Raw genomic sequence first — 21,678 nt, 5'->3', positions numbered from 1 at the left:
AAAAAATTTTTAAAATTTTATTAGAACTTTTGATAGAAATATTATGGCAACTTTCAGTGGCGTACGAAATTTTTTGAGGTGGTCTCACCAATTTATGTTTTTTTATATATTTACACCCTATATATTTTGACATTTTTCGTTCACATTTTTAATCCTATTTCACCTAATATGGCATGTTGTATATCTAATTTCAGTTTTTTAAGCTATGCAGATAGTACATAGATAGACTACATAAGCTTAAATGTGGCGACTAAAACTTTTATTGGTCAAACTAGTAGAACTTTTAACAAACGTATAGCAGAACATAGAAGGGCTTTATATAATAGAAAAACAAACACTTTACCTTCTAGACCATAATCATTCTTTTAATGGCAAAGATCAAATTTTTCACATCCAAAATAAACACTTTAAACTATCTTCACTAGAATCTATGGAAATTACCAAATTAAAAATACAGATATAATTCTGAATGACCAACTTAAGATAAACAGTTCTCTTCTTCCTAACTTATTCAGTTAAAAACTATAAAGTCTAAACAAATACTAAAAATAGATCACTTGAGAAAGGCACAAAACAAACTTTTCAGTGTTTCATTGTTATTGTTTTCTTGAAGTGTCTTATTTTAAAACAGAGTTTCTAATGGGACATCCTGTAAGTTCAGAACCAGAAAACGAACATTCCGTCATTTAGTTTTTTGTACAATTGACGCAAATAACGTGAGACAAAGAGGGCAGATATAAAACAAATTAACCAAAAATACGATGCAAATAAAATGTCTGCAACAAACTATTTCGTATATATGTACCTACTAGCAAAACACGACATTTTTTGTGTGTAGCACATACAACCCGATATTTACGAAATACAGATGGATTTGACAAACCAAATCTCCCGAAACGAATGTTTTTTCAAATATAGCGATATGGTATTAAGCCATTCAAATTTTTACCTGCATGCAGACACATGTGCTGATGCAAGGAAATATAAAAACTGTTTTAATTTATGTGGAAAGTATTATTTTCAAGCTATTTATAGAGCTAGTTTCTCGCATTTATTAAAAAGTAAATTGCTTTAACTGAAACGCCGTATTAGTGACAATAGTAGACGATAGAATAGTTGTTTCCGAATAATGTTAATAATTTATTTACTTTTTACAGAATTTAATATACGTAGTCAAAATATATAACAGCTGGATTTAGCGACAAACAATATACAGGAGCAACGTTCCTGGATGTAAGCAAAGCCTTTGGTAAAGTCTAGCATAAAAGCCCAATATGCAAAATGAGAGGCTACGGATACAGTGGAGCCATGACGAGACTAATTTCTTCGTACTTAAGCAACCGAAGATTCAGGCTACGAATAGAACAAGTACTATCCAAACACGGAGCTCCGGAGGATGGAATGCCACAGGGAGCAATTTTGTCACTCCTACTTTACATAATATACACCGCAGTTGTTCAAAGAACACCAGGAATACTACTCAGTCTTTACGCAAACGACACAACCATTGCAGCCAAACACAGCGACTCAGAAGTAGCGGTCAACAATTAACAGACAGCTTTGGATAACATTGATAACATTGAACAATGGTGTATCCATTGTTCAAACCCTAGAGAAACAGCTGTTAGTGCAAGATAATTCTATCGAATGGAGAAGAAAAGCGAAATACCTAGGAGTCATTATGAATCAACGCGTAACATTCACGCATTACGTGGACACTCCCTCTCTCTTTGTCAACCATTTTGCATCCACTCCTGAATGTAGGTCTCTCCCAATTGCTTCCATTTTTTACTATCTTGCGCCAATCTAATCCACTGTTTACCTGCCACTGCTCTTATGTCAGCTACCCATCTTTCTTGTGGTCTTCCCATGCTTCTTGTTGTCGTCCTTGGTCTCCATTCTAGAATTCTTGTGTCCACATGTTGTCAATATATCGGGCTACGTGACCTGCCCAGCACCATTTTATTTTTGTAATTTTTTCCACAATATCCCTAATCTTCGTTCTACGTCTTATCTTGTCTCTCAGTGATATTCTAACCATGATTCGTTCCATTGCTCTTTGCGTTGTTTCTAATTTTTTAGTAGATTTTTTGGTAAGGGCTACTGTCTCCAAGCCGTAGGTACAAACTGGTAGTATGCAAGTGTTATACACCTTTTTCTTTAAGTTTAAAGAAATAGAGGTGTAACTAGTTTGGGGGAGATGGTATCTCCTAGTCTTACTCCCCGTTGTAGGATTATGGGATTAGTTTTTGTGCTCTCGTCCAGCTTTATCTGCATGGTGACATTTTGAGATATGTTTTTAATTATGTTAGTGTATTTTGAATTTATACGTGCATTTTCTAGAGATTCAAGCACTGCCCATAAATTTGATGGAATCGAATGCTTTATGGAAATCGACGAACGCCATATGAATTGGAACATTATACTCGTTGCATTTTTCTATTAGTGTTCTTATGGTGTGCAAGTGGTCTATGGTAATAAAATGTTTTCTGAATCTAGCCTGCTCGATAGGTTGATAGAAATCGAGCTTATGTGTTATGCGGTTGGTTATGATTTTAGTTAGCAATTTATACAGATGAAATAGAAAGGATATTGGTCGGTAATTCTCGATGTTTGCTTTATATAAACAACCATCCCGAAAATCGTAACAACCAGAGCAGCAATAAGGACTTGCAGGTAAAAAAGCAAACTGCGCATAAGGTCGTAAATGAGACTAATAAACAGCAACATACTTTTAATAATCGCGTATGCATCTCTGTCGTAGGGACACATAACCAATTCAAATAAAAAGAAAATACAAACAGCCCACAATCATATCCTCAAAAAAGCGGCAAATGTACCCAGGTACGTGGCTGAACGCTTTATGTTTAGAGAACTGGGACAAGAAAGAGTGATAGATAAAATCGCAGAGAAAGCCAGAATTAGGTTTGCAGAATTAGAAAATCACCTAAGCCCGATCCTGAGAAAGATAATAAATAATATGATGTGTTTCATCGATGGAAGCACAAAAGACCAAAACAGCAACTCCTGGCAAACACATAAAGTCTAGATAATTTGTAGTTCTACCAACAGAAGAAGCCCCAGCACGCAACAATGAAAATTTTAGTAACTAATGTTTAGTTTTGGGGACAACCTTAAAAAAACAAATAAATAAATAAAGGCTTCAGCCAACCAAAAAAAAAAATTTAAAAATACGAGGAGAGACTTGAGGCCCGAGCAAGCAATTTCAGTTCGTTGATACGTTACTAGAGAAAGCAGCAAAACAGCGCCTCACGCTAGCATGCATTGATTGGGTTAGGATATCGTGTTGGAGTTCTTATACCCAGGACTTCCACACGAAAAGTATTTGGCTGATAGCGCGCCCGTCGGAAGGTTAAATGTTTATGCCTTATGTAATGGAAACATAGCAAGGAAATAAAGAAGGAAAAAGTAAGGGACAATTAGCCTAGTAAAGAGAAATAATTATTTAAGTAATAATTATATATTCCAAAATAATAAAGCATAAATTCGACACAGTTTAACGTATACATTTCACATTAACAAAACAATTGACCCAGTTTAACACAAGCCTGAATGTTTAAAAAATTACGACACTTAGACCTTGTTGGAAATTAATACAAGATACGAATTGTTAAACAAGTGATAAGAATTGAGCTGACTAAGAAGTTTTACATAGCGTGATCCAGTTTAACACATGGAATAGATGGCATAATCAGCGAAAACGTAAAAACAAATCTCCACTTCGGACGTGACCAAAGAATCTAAAGTACGAGTTGGCAATAGATAAAAACGGAACGAAGTGCGCCAGCGGCAGTAATAGCGCGGCGCCTGAGAGGGCCCCACGCGAGGGGCGGACTAGTGAGAAGTTGGCACTCTAGACGCTCCACGTCATAGTGTGAAGATCGGACGATACGCAGCGAGTGGACGCGCTATTTAACTCGACGGGATAGTGTGACGTATAAGTGTCGGCAACTGGAGATTCGAAGGTTCGCAATCTCAAATCCCTGTAGGACTGGAGGCGTATTCACTAGCTAGAGCCTAGATACGCGAAGGTAACTAAGATCTATATACTAACCCAAGGTATATCTAATGACACGGAATTGTCCGACCTTTAATTCCTTGCTTGTCTCTTCTCGTCTCCCTTCGCGCCGGATCGAACATTTTTGGTCATAACTGATATTTTGTAGTGTACAGTCTAGTTAATACATTGTAAACTCGAAATTTGTTTTTGTTATTCCTAGCCGTTACAGGTCGAGACTAGAAGAGATACACATTTCGCTTATGCAGTGCTCCGGCTTCTAACGTAAGCCCATAGCCTCTCACTCTTTGCAGGACCTGAGACCGAGAAGTCCTTAATTCCCTTCTTTCCAAAAAACTTTCCTTACCCTCTTGTAAATCCGCGAGGGCGGAACCAGTCAGTCCAGACTAGTGGAACCAGTAAGCCTTGTCCCGCTCGCAGGGATAAGTATCCCCTAAGAATTGTAGAGGCATTGATAAGGAGATTGAAACAGACGTCTTCTACAATGGTGACAGCCTTTATCAGAGTGGAGACAATTCATTAGAGGGGTTATTCGATTCATCTACAGCTTCAATCCTAAATTATCCAATAGCTATCCGTTCCGGATGTTGGCGATCATCACGGCTATCTTTACTTTATTTATTGCAGCGCGGAACAGTTCAGTGGTAGTCGTGTTATACCACTTTCGTAAATTTTGAAGCCAGGAAATGCGTCTTCTTCCCGGTCCTCTCTTGCCATTTACTTTCCCTTGGAGAATCAGCTGGAGAAGGCCGTAACGTTCTTAATTTCTCATTACATGTCCTAGATATTCCAACTTTTTAGTTTTGACGGTCATGAGAATTTCACATTCTTTCCCCATTCTACGCAGGACCTCCACATTAGTAACTCTGTCAACCCAGGATATACGTAAGATGCGCCTATAACACCACATTTCGAAAGCTTCGAGCCGATTCATAGATGCAACAGTCAGTGTCCATGCTTCCATTCCGTAGAGCAGAACTGTGAATATATAGCAGTTCAATAGACGGCATTTTGTTTTTAATGATATGTCTCGACTGTTGAAAATGATTCTCATTCTAACGAATGCTGCTTTTGCTTTTATTATTCGCTGTTTAATTTCTGTTGAGTGGTCCCATTGACTATTTAAATTGGTGCCTAGGTATGCATATTGCTCGACTCTTTCGATGTTCTGTTGGTTGATTGTAAGATGAGCGTTTAGTATTGGTTTTTTACTAATTGTCATAAATTTGGTTTTCTTTATGTTAAGAGCTATCACACTTAACCCCCCCAATTTATTAGACTTACAGTTACTAATTATGTGTGGGTACTAACTTTATGTGGGTACTAGGAATTTCGCAATATATGCAAAATCGTACATTTCTGTTGGAACTTAGATCTGAAGAAATCTATTATAAATTGATTAGGCAGTACTCAGTAATAGTTTTTTTTAACAGTCATCTTAAACTAAATCTAACAAATAAAAATGGTTTAAAGAATTGGGAAAATACAAACAAAGGTTTTTCAAGTTATCTACAACTTTAAGTACGTTTTATATAAATATTTTAGTCCCTTTAGTCCCTTATTTATCGAAATTAGAATATTGTAACTGTGTGCTAATCTCATTGTATTTTTAGAAATTTTGGTGTTTAGAAGTTTGGATGAATAATTATTAAAGAAAGTATACATTTTTTTAATATACACCGATATATCTATAACGTGTTAAACATTTGTACGTGAAAAGGAATTTCGGTAAATAGTTTGTGACCATTAATCAAAAAATTAATTTTTGGCAAAACAATCTTTTGTGTGTATTAAATAGTCCCTATATTCAGAACCGTTAATAGCTTGAACTGTTTAATAGCCCTTAACTATAAGGAATTTTAGCTATTCTGCCAGGAAATAAGCATTTTCTTGCTAATTAACAGTTAATTGATGAAATTCTCTCTAAAGGCAAGGAAGTTGGTTAAGTAAAAGAATTTTGGTGTATACGGGGTGATACTCAATTAAAACGTGGTCAATTTTAAAAATGTTATAGGTATATTTACTAAATAAAAAAATGAGATTTAAAAATGACAGTAATTTTGTACAGATTTTTTTAAATTAAAACACGTTAGACGCCATGAGAAGCAAGTGTGCATCTCAGTCACTGAACTTACTGACGCCATGAGAAGCACCTTTGCATCTCATACCATTAGTGTATTTCAGGCTACGTGGTACATCCGCGCTTCACAGTACCCGTTCATTTATTTGGAATACAGTTTCTCAGTGGTCTAGTGAACTCTTTTATATATTTAGCCTGTATTTTTAGGATTCTAGTGTACTAGCAATAAAACAATATGTTATAATGTAGCTTGAAACTAAGTTTTATTTATATATAACGTAAACAACTATTTTTAATGCAAAAGATCAGTAAATGTTCTTTAAAAATTAGCAATACATGTTTCTAGTTAAGAAATAAATGAAAAAAATAATATTTGCGCATATAAAAATGTCTATAGATTACATGAATGAACCTCGCAAAAACATGTGATACAATAAAATTTATTGCACTGAATGCACCTGAAACGAGAAAAGGGAGTTTTAGTTCGTGCAAATTTTCTACCATTATCTGCTGAATTTTTTGCGTAACATGTGACATTTCTTCTTCTGGTCGAACTTTACATTTCCTCGATATGGTGACCTTCACGAGCATGTGGTATATGTTGCTCTGGATTAGTTAGTCTAGTGAAATCTACCAGTTGAAAAACCAACTCTTCCTTGAAAGATGTGATGGACACGTTACTGTTGCTTATTTTTTTGTAAATTATATAGGCGTTGACAATAGCCGACCCTAGGAGAAGCTCAATTGCTACTTTATGATACCATTTCACTGATTTTCGTAATGCTGTAGAGTAAGACTTTAGGTGGTCGCATATATCTATAAATCCTTTGCTCTTATTGTAGTCGACAACAGAAACTGGTTTTTCAACAATTCCTCCCCTTTGATGGACATCTATTATTTCAGCAGTATGCATTGTACTCAGCATAAACACTTCGCGTTTGTCCTTCTACTTAGTTACTACTACACCTGTGTTACTCTCCATCCCAATCATCTCCCCTTTCTTTAATTTTGCACCTGTCACTTCTTTAGGATTAAGTTACCTGTTTTGCCTCAAAGTTCCCACCAAATTTGTATTGTTGTTTAGCAACCTATGTGCTAATGTAACGCTAGTATAAAAATTGTCTGTGTATATAGTACGTCCAACATCTGAGTTATTAGCTAAATTAAACACAACACTATCCGGAACTGACATATTTTCAGTTTTATCATTACCACAATAAATTTGTAGATCATAAGTATAACCTCCATCTAAACAGAGTTTGTATATCTTCACCCCGATTTTATGTCTCTTGTTTTTGATATACTGCCGAAATGACAGTCGGTCCCTAAAGGGAACTACAGTTTCATCAATCCTGAGTTCTTCCCCCGGCACTACCACTCTCTGAAAATTTGATACCAATTTCTCCAATACGGGTGATAGTTTATACAGTCGAAGCCCTTTCTCAATATTTTCATTGTCACTTAAATGTAAATTGGCAAGTAATAATTCAAACCGATTACGCGACATAAGACACGTTACTTTGCTTTCGTATAATGGATTTTTTGACCAATATAAACACAATTTTGGCAATCTTTGCAATCCCATCCAGACAAGAATGGCCAAAAATGTCTTTATTTCTTCGGTATTTGTATCTACCCACTTATGAATTCTAGCTTTTGGAACGTGGCCACCTATATTCATCTTTTGATGTGCATATCGATTAGTTTCTTGCACAATCTAATTAAAAATGTTGTCATCCACAAATAGTTGAAAAAAGTCAATGGGAATTTTATCATACATCTCAAAAAAGTCGACTTTGATACCCGAGTCTTGAACACTGAATGTAATGTTTTTCAAGTTCTGACCATCTACCATGTTCCATAACAAGGGCTGGTTATGATCAATCACAATGTTATCGTCTTCTGAAGAGTTTTCATCATCTGGCAGTCGATATTGGGAAATAACATTGTCAGTGGTATCGTCTACTGTTCTTAAGTTTTGCGATGTTAAAGGTAAATCTTGTAAATTAACTTGCATTTTTTGTCTCTTGCTCTCCGGAACACCTTGATTTGACGAAGAACTACTTATTTCGTCATCAGTATCTAATTAAAAATTTTTATTACGAACACTGTCATCACTCTCCTCATCTGAAAAAAACTCTTCCACCAGATTTTGCAAACGCTTTTGCTCCATTTCATATGACATATTGAAAACTGATAATACACACTACAACCTCGCCTACCGACAACCAACTAATAACTAACACGAAATGCATTTGTCTAGCGACTGTAAGGTATAAAATAAACAAGAATTCTTGCCTTATACGAGAAGCACGTGTGCATCACATGGCTCCAGGAATCCAAAAGTTATTTGTGGCCACGAGATGCACACGTGCTTCTCACTTAAAATAATTCTAAAAAACAATAAAAATGTAAGATTTTGTACTTAAACTAAAGTATAACTATTTAAAATGCATAAACTAATACTGTAAATGTATTTAATAGTTTGGCCCACATAACTTTTTTTTTAATATGCATTGTGGCGTTTAAGGTGTTAAACATTTATTTATTGACAATTAAATGCATATATTTTTGGGACGTTCCCACGGTTCCTAGTGTTTAACAGGTTTACTGCGTTCTTAAAATATGTAAACCACGGAAGTGTGCATTGATGGTCCCCCGGGACGGGTAGCTTGTCGTGAACACGATGCATTACCGATCGTCGGGTACCGGTAATGACGTTACTATTTTTTATATGTTAACGTTTTAGAATATAAATTATACGAGTTTTAAGATCAATAATTATCATTAAAAGTAAAAACATTTAAAAGCTTTGTCATCCATTTTTTGATCAGGTTTCCTGTTAAGAATGTTTTAAAGTGTCAAGACAGCCTACTATTTTTTAAAGCGTTAGATTAAAAGATCAAATGACAGAAGAATTTTTAATATTTTATTAGTGTTGGCTCCGTGTCTGACTGATGCACCACCTACTCCGTTTGGCTCGCGGAGATAAAAATACAGCCGAGGCAAGAAAGCCCTGCCTGTCGTAAGAGGCGACTTATGGGTAGGAATCGAGAGGTGGAGAGCCGTCGCTTGAGGTGTCGGGTTTGCAGAAACGCACTCGAGACGTTTAGGCGTCTCGGTCACACTCTTAGTATCCGAGACGAGACTCTCCGGGGGACCACTCTACTCTCATTCCAAGAGAACCAGGCGAGGTTGAATGAGCTGGGCTCATACACATCTCTTTTGGTCTTACACCACCAATCGTTGTGTCGGTGTCCCGGCACGTACCCGCCTGGAGATTTAAGAGTGGTAGAGGAGAGATCCTCGGCGGCGACCTGTCTACGTGCGAGGTGGAAATTCCTCTGCCTGCGTCACCTGTCCGCCCGTGGGAGGGGGTCACAGATAGGTGAGATAATCGCAACACAGGGACTACGGGCGAGGTGGAGACCCACGATGCGTGCGCTTATGCGTACGTGTTGTGCCACCTTCATTTTGGTGTCGGACTTGTAGGAGCAGTTGAGTCGCTAACGATTGTATGCCGAAATTTTACGTAAACCAGGGTCCTGTCAAATTTTATTTGGAGGGCACAAAGCATTAGCAATGACGCACCACCTACCGCCTTCATCTGACAGTTTTGGACCTCCCAATTTGAGGTTAAACATGTGAAATACATACGAAATTAACAATTATTATTAATTAGTTTTTTAATTATATTTTTTATTTTATGTACAAAATTAATGTTGCATTAAGAACTGGGTTTTTAAAAATTCATTATATTTTAACTTTTCAGCCCCAAGCGGAAAAGAAAGGAAAAAATCCAGTACTAGCAAATGACGTTTGTCATGTGGAAGAGCATGTAATTAAAAACAATAATATTAGAAGTTGTGATATAAAAGATAAAGTCATCAAACAGGCTGCAGTTAGCTTAAAGCCTTATGAAATATCATTTAACGTATATTATTTAAACTTTTCCTATTTCAAATGCATAAAAATGAAATTATGTGATATTTACTTTTTCGTATTAATAGTACGAAGTCATCTTTTCCTTTTCTTTAATTTATATGTAATATTTGGAAACCTATAAAAACTAACTCACTATTTTTGCTACTAGTAGGACAATTAAATACGCAACATGTATTTGCACCTATTTTTGATAAAATTTATGCGTAAAAAGATAGGTCCAATTTTGTCATATTTCTCCGCTGTGTACGCTGGTATTGTTTCAAAGACCTCTACGTTACGCACGGAGCGAATAAATAATATTTTAAAACAAAAAAATGTTTAAAATAAATAATACAAAATAGAGTTTTAGAAAAATTAATTATTATTATTATGACTGCTATTAAAGCAAGATAAACACATCCCTGGTAGGCCAGGACATTCATTGCAATAACTTGTTACTTTTGTCAACATATTACTTGCCTGTTTGCTGGAATGTGTTTCTCTTAATTTATGATAGCATCCTTGGCATTGTCTTCTCCTTTTCTTTCCATATCCTGACGGTTTAACAAAAGTATCTAGAACTATTTTGACAGTAGTGATGTCTTTGTGTGCAACTAATGTAACAAAACGATGTTGGGAGGTAAGAAAACCCGTATATATGTGCTTCATTGATTTTGAAAAGGCATTTGATCGCGTTCAGCATACCAGACTAATTACCGCCTTGCAGAGCATCCAACTGGATGAGAAAGACATCAAACTTATTGCCAAACTTTACTGGAACCAAACAGCCATTATTAATACCAACAACAGAGAATCAAAGCCAATCAGTATTGAACGAGGCGTAAGACAAGGCTGTATACTATCTCCCACCCTCTTTACCGTGTATTCTGAGAATCTATTTAGGGAAGCTTTAAAAGATCAAAAAGGAATTATCATAGGAGGAGAAATAATTAACAATATACGGTACGCCGACGATAGTGTGATTCTAGCTGAAAACATCGACGATCTGCAGGAGCTTATCAATAGAGTTGACATGGAATGCACAAATTGTTGACTGTCGATAAATATCGATAAAACTAAATACATGGTGACCAGTAAAGTGGCTATCGGCGCAACCCAACTGATATTAAACCAACAACCGCTGCAGAGAGTTCAGAGATTCAAATACCTTGGATATTGGATTACCCAAAATCTAGATCCATCCTTCGAAATTCGATTTAGAATTGAACAGGCAAGAAACTCATTTCAAAAATTCAAGCCTCTATTATCCAATAACTCATTAAATTTGGAAATCCGTGAAAAGTTTACAAGATGTTACGTGTGGTCTGTACTTTTGTATGGATGTAAAACTTGGACTTTAAACGCCGATATCATGAATAAAATCGAGGCGTTTGAGATGTGGTTGTATCGAAGGATACTAAAAATTCCATGGACTAGCAGAACTAGAAACGAAGAAATTCTTCGAAGAATGGGACATCAACGAACTCTATTAAATATTATTAAGTGGCGTAAACTAGAATATCTTGGACATATAATCAGAGGACCAAGATATGAGTTCCTTCGGCTAATCCTCAACGGTAAAATCGAAGGAAAGAAATGGATAGGACGGAAGAAACTCTCTTGGTTGAGGAATTTGCGGCAGTGGACAGGTTTGACAGCGGACCAATTGCTACACGTAGTGCAAGACCGAGATCAGTATAAAAATATTATAAGCATGGTAGTCGCCGACGTTCCGTAGGGATATGGCACTCTAAGAAGAAGAAGAATGTAACAAGTAACTCCAGTAAAAACAATCCAGGCATTTACAATAGCTATTCCAAGCAAAAATTCAAAAGCTATTTTACGCTACCATTCTTTCTTAAAACGGAGTGATAAGAACTCATCACTGAAGTCTACCCATTTTTTTGCTTGATTGTAAACATTAATTGCCTTTGGTTTCAATACAAGGTCACCATGTCAATTTCGCTTTTCTGTTGGTTTAAAGGTAATTGTATGGGTGAGTTCAGCATTTAACATTAGAAATGGCCGTTTGCCATCCATTTTATAATACGTAAGGGGTTGTTCTGAGTACCTCAAATTTCTTCCTTGATCATTCTAAGAAGTACTGTTTGGAGTATACCTCTTCGGTTAAAACTTAGGATTTCACAATAAATTATTTGTTTATATTTTTTAGCGTACAAGTAGCAAGAGTAGCCATTTTATAACTTAACATGTTCAAGAAGATCATACACCGTCTGCTCAAAGAAGTATATTCATAAATAGTCGTACTTTTACTACGACAAACGATTGAATTGTTAGGATCCATCCACTGTACACAACTTATATAATTTAATCCATACGCATGTGTTTTATTTGGCAGATATTGCTTTATTTGCAGTCTTCCTTGATAAGGTGATATACTTTCATAATCTAGCTCAATTCTTCTAATAATACCACATTTGTAATTTAATATCTTATTGAATACCACACTTTCATAAAAATTTTAAATAACATATTAACAAAAAACTGCAGTCCACGGTGACCTTGGGGATAATCGCCGCCGCGTCGAGGTCCACACTCGGCTCCAGTTAACTTGAGGATCATCGTTGTCATTAGATTCATTTTGATCGACCTCGAAAACCTCCGAGTAATGACTCTCAACTGATTTCGAATAAAAATTACATAAAACTACAGAAGACAAGGTCTACGCTGGACATCAGGTTGCTTAAGAATCATCATCGTTGTCATCTTTGAAACCTCGAAAACCCATGAGTTATGACTCTCAACTGATTTAGAATTAATTATTTCTGACGTTTGCCGATAACTTCTGTTGTGTTAAGATTAAATAAAGCTATATCCAGTACCATTCTTGGTATAAATCTTAATGTGAAAAGTGTGATACTCCAATATTTTTATTCCTGGACGTTTTATATTTATTTTTTATTCAAGATTATACCATAGTCTACTTATACACTGAACATCTTCTTAATCATATCTTGCTATAGATATCAGCGCTCATATATACGATTTATTTATTCTTTATGATACTAGGTCCGCATGAAACTCGGTCCGCGGTGGCTAAAATTGTGCTGCTGAAAACCGTGTTGCTCGTGGAACCGTAATTTTTAGCTATTGTCAGCTATTTTCTTATTCTGGTCGGTTTAAGTTACCAATTTTCAATCTAATTGTACAGTAAAACCTCCGTTAACCGAAATAATTAGGGGGAGGCCGTTTCGGATAACAAGAATTTCGGTTAAAAATAACATTGTTTTTTATAATATTCTTGATTAAAGTATTGGTATTAAAAAATACTATGAGTTGATTTCGTAATGTTTTCTAATAAGTAAATCCAAAATAAAGTAATAAAATTAAGGAAAATGAACAAGTTTAACATGCTTTTTTAAAGAAATCTGCTATTTTTTTGTGTTTTCGTTTGACAACGATGTTTCTCTCTCCCTCCATCGTTAATTTGCAGAAGGTCATGAGTTTGCCTCATTCGACGAAACGTAAAGCTACTGAAAAGGACAAAACTTTATGTAATGACAACAATAATTAAGAATCTAGTCGTGTCCCAAACTAATTAGGCCTACTGTATAAAATTCTTTCCTCTAAAGCATTGAAAATCTCATCGACGGTCTTGTGCTGCCTGTTGCCTCTTGGGTCGTCATCTTCGTCATCTGATATACTCAGGTTGTCTTGATAAAGAACCATATCAATGATGTCCTGGTCGATGAATTCACATTCTGAGTCATCAGCTGTTAACCAGTTCTTAGTTAATTTCGTCATGTCCCGGCAAATTTTTAATGAAAGGTTTAATTTCTTCTGTCGTTTTCTTACCATTTTCTTCTTTAGGATCGTCAATCAAAATCTTATCAAAAAGTTTGTTCCAGCATTTTTCCAAAGTTGAAGATGTGATCTTGGCCCACGACTCAGCTTACCAATAAAAATGTTTTATTGTTACAGATTTGAGAATTTCGGGAACACTTTTAAATTAATTCGTCTCCTGTAATAACAGATGTCTTAAGAATGCTTCTCTATAATGTCTCTTGAATGTCTCTATGACTCCCGGATCTAACGGCTGGATTAAGCTTGTGACATTCGGTGGCAAAAATCTGATAATTGTCACCATTTTGTAGATTTTGAGGGTGAGGGCGCATTGTCAACAAGCAACAGTGCTTTGATGGGAAGGTTTTTTTGATTTTAAAAAGGATTTTACACTTGAGACGAATTCATTTTCAAACCATTCTAAAAGGGGGTCGACATCCATGAACTTTTTTGGCTTCTATACCTTAAAATGCCTTTTCGGAAATATCTTTTAAAGCTCTTGGTTTTTGTGATTTCCCAACACACATAGACATCAATTAGTGAGTAAAATTAACGGAATTGTTTACGTTTTGCGACAAACATTTATTTTTTATTGACGAAATTATTGAAACTGTCAGCCGTTTCGGTTAAACGATGTTTCGGTTAAAAAGGTTTTGGTTAAGGGAGGTTTTACTGTATTTAAAATATTAGGCAGTGCTATTTAAAATTATAAATTTAAAAACATATAAAAAATAACGAATCACGAATCACCCTATAAATGTTGAAACTCAAAGTCAAAATTTAACAGCCGTAAAGAAAACATGTTCATTAATAATAATAGTGATACACGATGCTATTTTGTATTACTACAGAAAACTGGTAATTTGTGAGTTTTACAGCTAACCGAAGTTAGCGTGTACAAGCAAGTAAAATGAACGCTCCAAGAATTTTAACGAGTGTCACGTTGGCACTTACATAAAGCAAAAAATATAAAAAACTATACATCGAATTAAGAAAATATCCAACAAAAGATAAAATATGTTGATCTCATACATACTTCTGTAATTAGATTATACGTCCAGCAAGAAAAATACTATAAAATAATAATATTAGTGATCTTAACATAAAAATAAACTTTATATTCTATATTATATACGAAAAGATAGATTTTCCTAGCAGACCTTTTTAAACTGCTACCTTTCTTACATCTATATTTTGTGTTTTTGGATAAGTTTTAGCACCTGCTGTGTGTCTTGTTTTAAGTTGACGTTTTACTTATAAAGTAACTAAAACATTTTTTTTTCTGCACCGCCCAGTTCACTCACTTGAACTTTTTCGTGCTTCTTGATCTTCGTTCCGGTCTGGGTAACTAATTTTATGTAGTTTTTTGTAACATTTTGTAACATTTTGTAAAATTTTGTAACATTCTGTAATATCTTCCAACATATTATAATATTTTGTATCATTTTGTAACATTTTATAATATTTTGTAACATTTTCTTACATTTTATAATATTTTACAACAATTGTAACATTGTAACATGTTGCACCATCTTGTAATATTTTGTAACATGTTGTAACATTTTGAAACGATCTGTACCTTGATTTAGTTCAATACTATTCTGATAATAGAATCTGTTTTATTTATTTATTTCTAGTCCGTTCGTTTCCCATAGGAAGTACGGAATTTAAAGGAACATCTAAGGATGAAGTTAAGGTCGTGTTCACCTCTGTAATGATAACGCTGCCGAATACCGTCATCGCTTGTTAACAGCCAGCTCCATGTGTGCTCGTACTTCCAGCAAATTGCTCATATCGATTGTAGTGGTGGGCACTACCAGTAGAGAGTATAAAAATACCACGCAGAGTGACGAGATTTAAGTTCCAGCCAAAGTATTACTCTGGCTAGACTATCTATCCCGATCTTTGATTAGTACTCAGAGCCCACCATTTTTCCCATTAATGCCGTCGAGTGTCGATCGACCATTTCCATCATTCTTCCATACCGCTCCTCCCCTTTTTCGAGTATTGATTGGCCACTCCCTGATCTTTGGGCATTGATTAAAGACCTTCCTTTATATTTTAATATTTAACCTATATAAGAGCACGACTTTAGATGAGCCTATATAAGAAATTAATAAAACCTGTTGTTTTATATGAGATGGAAACAACGACGATCAATAAGAAACATTAAGATAGCCTACTAAATTTGAAAGAAAAACAATGAGAATGATATTGGGCCTCAATGTAACAAGAGAGGGAGACAGAAGAAAAAAAAATGCTGAAATTAAAAAAGAATTAAAAATACAAAGTATTGTCATATAAAATTTCTTCGATTAGAATGGATAGGACATATAGAGAGACGCTCACACTCAAATTTGCTAAGAAGGATAACTAACGACACCAGTATGGCCTACGTGTAGAAAAAAGCCTAGTAGAAAATTTATAAATTATCTGGAAGATGGTATAAGAACAATGAATGTTAAAGAATGGAATGTTCTGTACAAGTACAGGAAAAAGTAAAAAAAAAGTGACAACAGCAGCAAAGACACATACTAAGCTATAAATGACATAGATAAATAATCCGCCTCACCCAAGAAGACGATTTTTAACGGCATGGCGTTGTCCTCCGGAGGCGTGTCAGCCTTGAGCTGACAGCCGTGCCGGACGCATCAAGGAATTTGGATATCGGTCAAAATACTTGGGAATTCCAAGGTTGGCCAAATCCAAATTTCTAATTGATTCGATGCAGGGAAATTCCACTTTCGCTACGTAAAACAAAGGATTTGTTTTACATAAAAGCAGGTAGATTTTCTCTCATCGATCAGTCGAGCTTGCCTCTTCTACTGTAGACCTAGTCGGTGCTATTATTGTTCCTACTAAGTTATTGTTTTATTTCTGATTTTTTTACATACCATTTTATTTTAACATTATTGTATATTCAGACCTTTTCAGGTTAGAATAATACATTGATCTATATTTGTTCATGTACTGATTGTTTGATATTTTATTTGATTATTTTGATTGTTTATTTTTCTTGTATTTTGTGTCTAAGTTGTTCTTCCGTAAGTTAAGAACACTTAGAAATATTTATCTTGCTTTTTCTATTTTATATTTTGATTTGTACTTTGTCTAAGTAGTTCTTTCCGGTAAGTCAAAGAACTCTTAGAAATATTTCTCTGAATATTTGACTTGTTATTTTAATTGTGCGTCTAAACCGTTCTTTTCCGGTAAGTCAAAAGAACACTTAGAAATATTTTCATAATCATTGTTGCATTATTATTTCCGATATTTTATCTAAGATATTTTCTTCCTTAAGTTAAGAAAATACTTAATACATTTGTTTTTTTCATTTTCTATTTTATGCTAAGTTGTTTCTTCCGTAAGTCAAGAAACACTTAGCAATATTTCCACGTCTTTTCTGTATTTGATTTTTCGTATTTGTAAGTCGTTTCTTCCGTAAGTCAAGAAACACTTATAAGTATTTGTCTTCTTATTTTTCCATATTTGATTCTCTTGTTTGTTTTCACTCTAAGTTGTTTCTTCCGTAAGTCAAGAAACACTTAGAAATATTTCCATACCTTGTTTTATATTTACATATTTCATTTATCTGTATTTCTGTCCTAAGTTGTTCTTCCGTAAGACAAGAAACACTTAGGAATATTTCTGCACTTTTCTATTCTTTTATCTTGTGTATTTCATTTTTCATTCTAAGTTGTTTCTTCTGTAAGTCACGAAACACTTAGAAACATTTTCTTTGCATTGTACTTTTATACCATTTTATTGTTCTTGTTTACTAAGTTATTCCTTCCGTAAGTCAAGGAATATATATATATATATCGGTTTCAAAACGTCTTGCGTCGTTGTCCGATGCCTAATTTCCACGAATTTCTATCATTCCATTGTTCTTCGGTCAAATCTCGGGAGCTCATTGCCTTTGTTATTCCCTCCTTCCATGTTCTTTTTGGTCTTCCTCGTTTCTTACGATTTGGTGGTATCCATTTCATGGCGATTTTTGGTAGTCTTGTTTCTGGCATTCTTTGAACATGGCCATACCATATAAGTTGTTTCCTTTCTATGTCTGTTGCCAGTGATCCATCTACCCCCATCCGATTTCTTATTTCATCGTTTCTAATTCTGTCTGCTCTAGATATTCGAAGTGATCGTCTAAATACATCCATTTCTGTTGCTTCGAGTTTTCTTTTATTGCTTTCTGTTAGTCTCCATGTCTCTGTACCATAGGTTAAGCTGGTTTTTATGAGAGATTCATATATATTGTATTTTCGTCTTTTACCAATTTCTGAGCTCCAAAGAACTCCGTTAAGGCATCCAATTGTTCTACGGGCCTGGGTTATTCGTTTTCTAATTTCCCTATTGTCTGTGCCTGTGGTGTCGAAATCAATTCCTAGGTAGGTATATTCAGTGCAGAATGCAATTTCGGTTGTGTCCATCTGAATGTTGGATAGTTCTGCGCCTATTGGGAGATATTTTGTTTTTTGTGTATTGAGTTCTAAACCCCACTTCTTGTATTCTTCCTGTAGTTTTCTGGCCATATATGTCAGGTCTTCTTTATCGTTGGCTATAAGGACTTGATCGTCTGCAAACTGTAGGGTATATAGGCAAGTTTCTCCCAGGTCAATGCCCATTCCTCTGCACTTTCTTTTCCACTGATACAGTGCTTTCGCCACGTAGATTTTAAACAATGTGGGGGATATGCAACACCCCTGCCGGAGTCCCTTGTTTACAGGAAATTTTTTTGAAAGTCTATTTCCAATTTTTATTCCCGACGTTGAAGTCAAGGAATACTTAGACTATTTTACCTGTTCTGTTTTCTATTTTTGATCTGTTATTTTGTAACTGCTCCTTGGAACTGTTACCTTTAACAGATACTTGTCACGGTAACCGTTATTTTATACCAGTAGCAGTATTAAACCATTTTATCAGTGACAAGCAAAGATGGTCAACACCCGGTCTAATTCCGAGGACAGGAAGAAGTCCGCAGAGCCGGCGATGGGTCCTACAGGCCCAAATGCCCCCTCTCGGCAACAGCGTTATCTATAATCCCTAGGGATTGTAAAGCTTAATGATGATGATGTTGAATGGTTAAATAAATGCATATACATGCATATTTGATAAAAGTAATGTGCATATATTTACTCATATATCTTATGAAAAAGACAGTAAAGATTCCATTTCACGTACAAATCGTCTATGTATCTGTTTATACGTATTTCGCTTTAATAAAGCTCATCAGAACAGTTATTCATAGGCGTTCTCAACGTGAAAAATAGATCTTTTCTGTCTTTGGGAAGAAACGATAAAATGGCTTCGAAACGGACGCAATAGCGACATCTGGTATTAAATCCGTAAAATAGTTTCGAAACACAATTCAGATAACTGCTTTAATCTGAGCCTTCTATAAATTGCAAGGCATAGCCAGACGTTGATAAAGATGTTAATAGAGACATGGGGAATCTAAAATTTGCATTCCACGACATGTCTCCTCAACTAAGCAGAAATTATTAGCGAATTGGTTTCTTGTACTCATACAGAGTAGATCCGAATAAAATGAAAAAGACAGTAAAGATTCCATTTCACGTACAAATCGTCTATGTATCTGTTTATACGTATTTCACTTTAATAAAGCTCATCAGAACAGTTATTCATAGTCGTTCCCAACGTGAAAAATAGATCTTTTCTGTCTTTGGGAAGCAACGATAAAATGGCTTCGAAACGGACGCAATAGCGACATCTGATATTAAATCCATAAAATAGTTTCGAAACACAATTAGGATAACTGCTTAAATCTGAGCCTTCTATAAATTGCAAGGCATAGCCAGACGTTGATAAAGATGTTAATAGTAGATGTACTCAACTGTTCTGATGAGCTTTATTAAAGCGAAATACGTATAAACAGATACATAGACGATTTGTACGTGAAATGGAATCTTTACTGTCTTTTTCATTTTATTCGGATCTACTCTGTATGAGTACAAGCAACCAATTCGCTAACGATTTCTGCTTAGTTGAGGAGACATGTTGTGGAATGCAAATTTTAGATTCCCCATGTCTCTATTAACATCTGTATCAACGTCTGGCTATGCCTTGCAATTTATAGAAGGCTCAGATTAAAGCAGTTATCTGAATTGTGTTTCGAAACTATTTTACGGATTTCATATATCTTACTTTTCAGCCTGCATATTTGCCTGACTCTGGTAATGACTTAATGGTAAATGCATAAGGTTCTAACTATAAAACTAGTGAAATGTTCTTTTTCTTACTAATCATATTGAATATTTTATAATGCAATGAAATTATTTTCAAGTTACTGTTTTTGTCTTTAAAATTATAAGTATAATCCCTATTTGATTTTACTCGGTTAAAATTTCTCGAATAATCAAAAAATAAAGTATTAAATAGATGATGAATTTTAAAAACATCAGATTTATTCCATTTGTTTAATGAAATATTATTAATACTACAAAACACTAAAGGAAGGATACTTATACAGAAAAAAAGCAGAAGAAACTTGAATATTTTAAATCTACTTTTTTAAATTAAAATTCAAACGAAGCGGAAAATGTCTCAAAAGGTTTAACATAAAGTAAGTCTAAGAAATATTTTAATAATAAGATGCTCATTTTTATTAAATATTAGCTCATTGTTGGATTTACAAGATTTGTATACAAGAAGTGCGAAGAGCACGTAGACAGCACCCAATTTGGATTCAAAAACAGACCGAGAAATCGTACTGCTTTATTCTCTACATTAGCTCTACTTTATTGACACCGGATATCTTTTTTTTTAATTGTAGTATTGTCAGATTCTAGTAAGAGCCTAAGAAGAAATCCATTGAATTCTGGTAGGCAACGGTTGAAAAAATCTTTTTTAGAAATATAATGTTACAATTAATTACTATTTAAATGGGAATAAGCCACAATTAAAGGTTAAAATACGTTTATTGACGTTTCAATTTCCACTTCGGAAATCGTTCTCAAAATACAAACATTAGTAAATTAAACAAATTTTGTTTTTTGTTACTTAGTGAAAAATTCTTCTAATAATTTAATTTTATCTGCCTCATCTATATTGATAATTCAGACATACATCATACATTTTAAAGTAGATGACTTTAAAATGATATTGCCAATATTGTTGAGTTGCGTTTGTGGGACGACTTTACTTATAAGATAGTTCATTCGATTACATGAAATCAACTTAAACTTGAGAATATCCGTCAGGGAAGATCATAACATGTAATTCGTCTTTAAAAAGACAAATACATGCCATGATGACAGTAAAATTCTCTTGTTAGTGATTCCATAGTAAATTATGAGGGGAAAACCAGGAAAAAACCTCATAATACTATCCCGACATTTTAAGTATTTGATCGTGCATTTAGTTTACCTTCAATAAACACCAAATTCCGATTTTATATGTTTGTTATTTAAAAAACCTAAATGATGTATTCTCTATATGTTACTGACTTACCAATACTGGTATTTTCCTTTTAATAACTTCCTCTTTCAATATGGGTAAATAAGATCCTACTACATTCTGCCGAGGAATTCAATTGGTCTCATTTAGCATAATTAGAGCCGCTTCTGTGATCTTTCTATTTTTACCATCCGTTTCTTTTGGGACTATATTTGAATCATTCCATTGAACCCTATGTTCATTATCCCATGCGTGTTTACATATTTGAGATCTATCAAATTCTCTATTTTTAATATAGGATTGATGTTCACTTATTCTAACATTTAATGGTCTTGGGGCCGGTTTCACCAACGACAAATAGCAGTCTATTCAATGAATAAAGTTATTCGACCAATAAAATTGACATATCTGCGTT

Source organism: Diabrotica undecimpunctata, chromosome 3, assembly GCF_040954645.1.
Source record: "Diabrotica undecimpunctata isolate CICGRU chromosome 3, icDiaUnde3, whole genome shotgun sequence".
Lineage (NCBI taxonomy): Eukaryota > Metazoa > Arthropoda > Insecta > Coleoptera > Chrysomelidae > Diabrotica > Diabrotica undecimpunctata.
The sequence above is the reverse complement of the archived record's forward strand: the minus strand, read 5'-3'. Positions refer to the sequence as shown.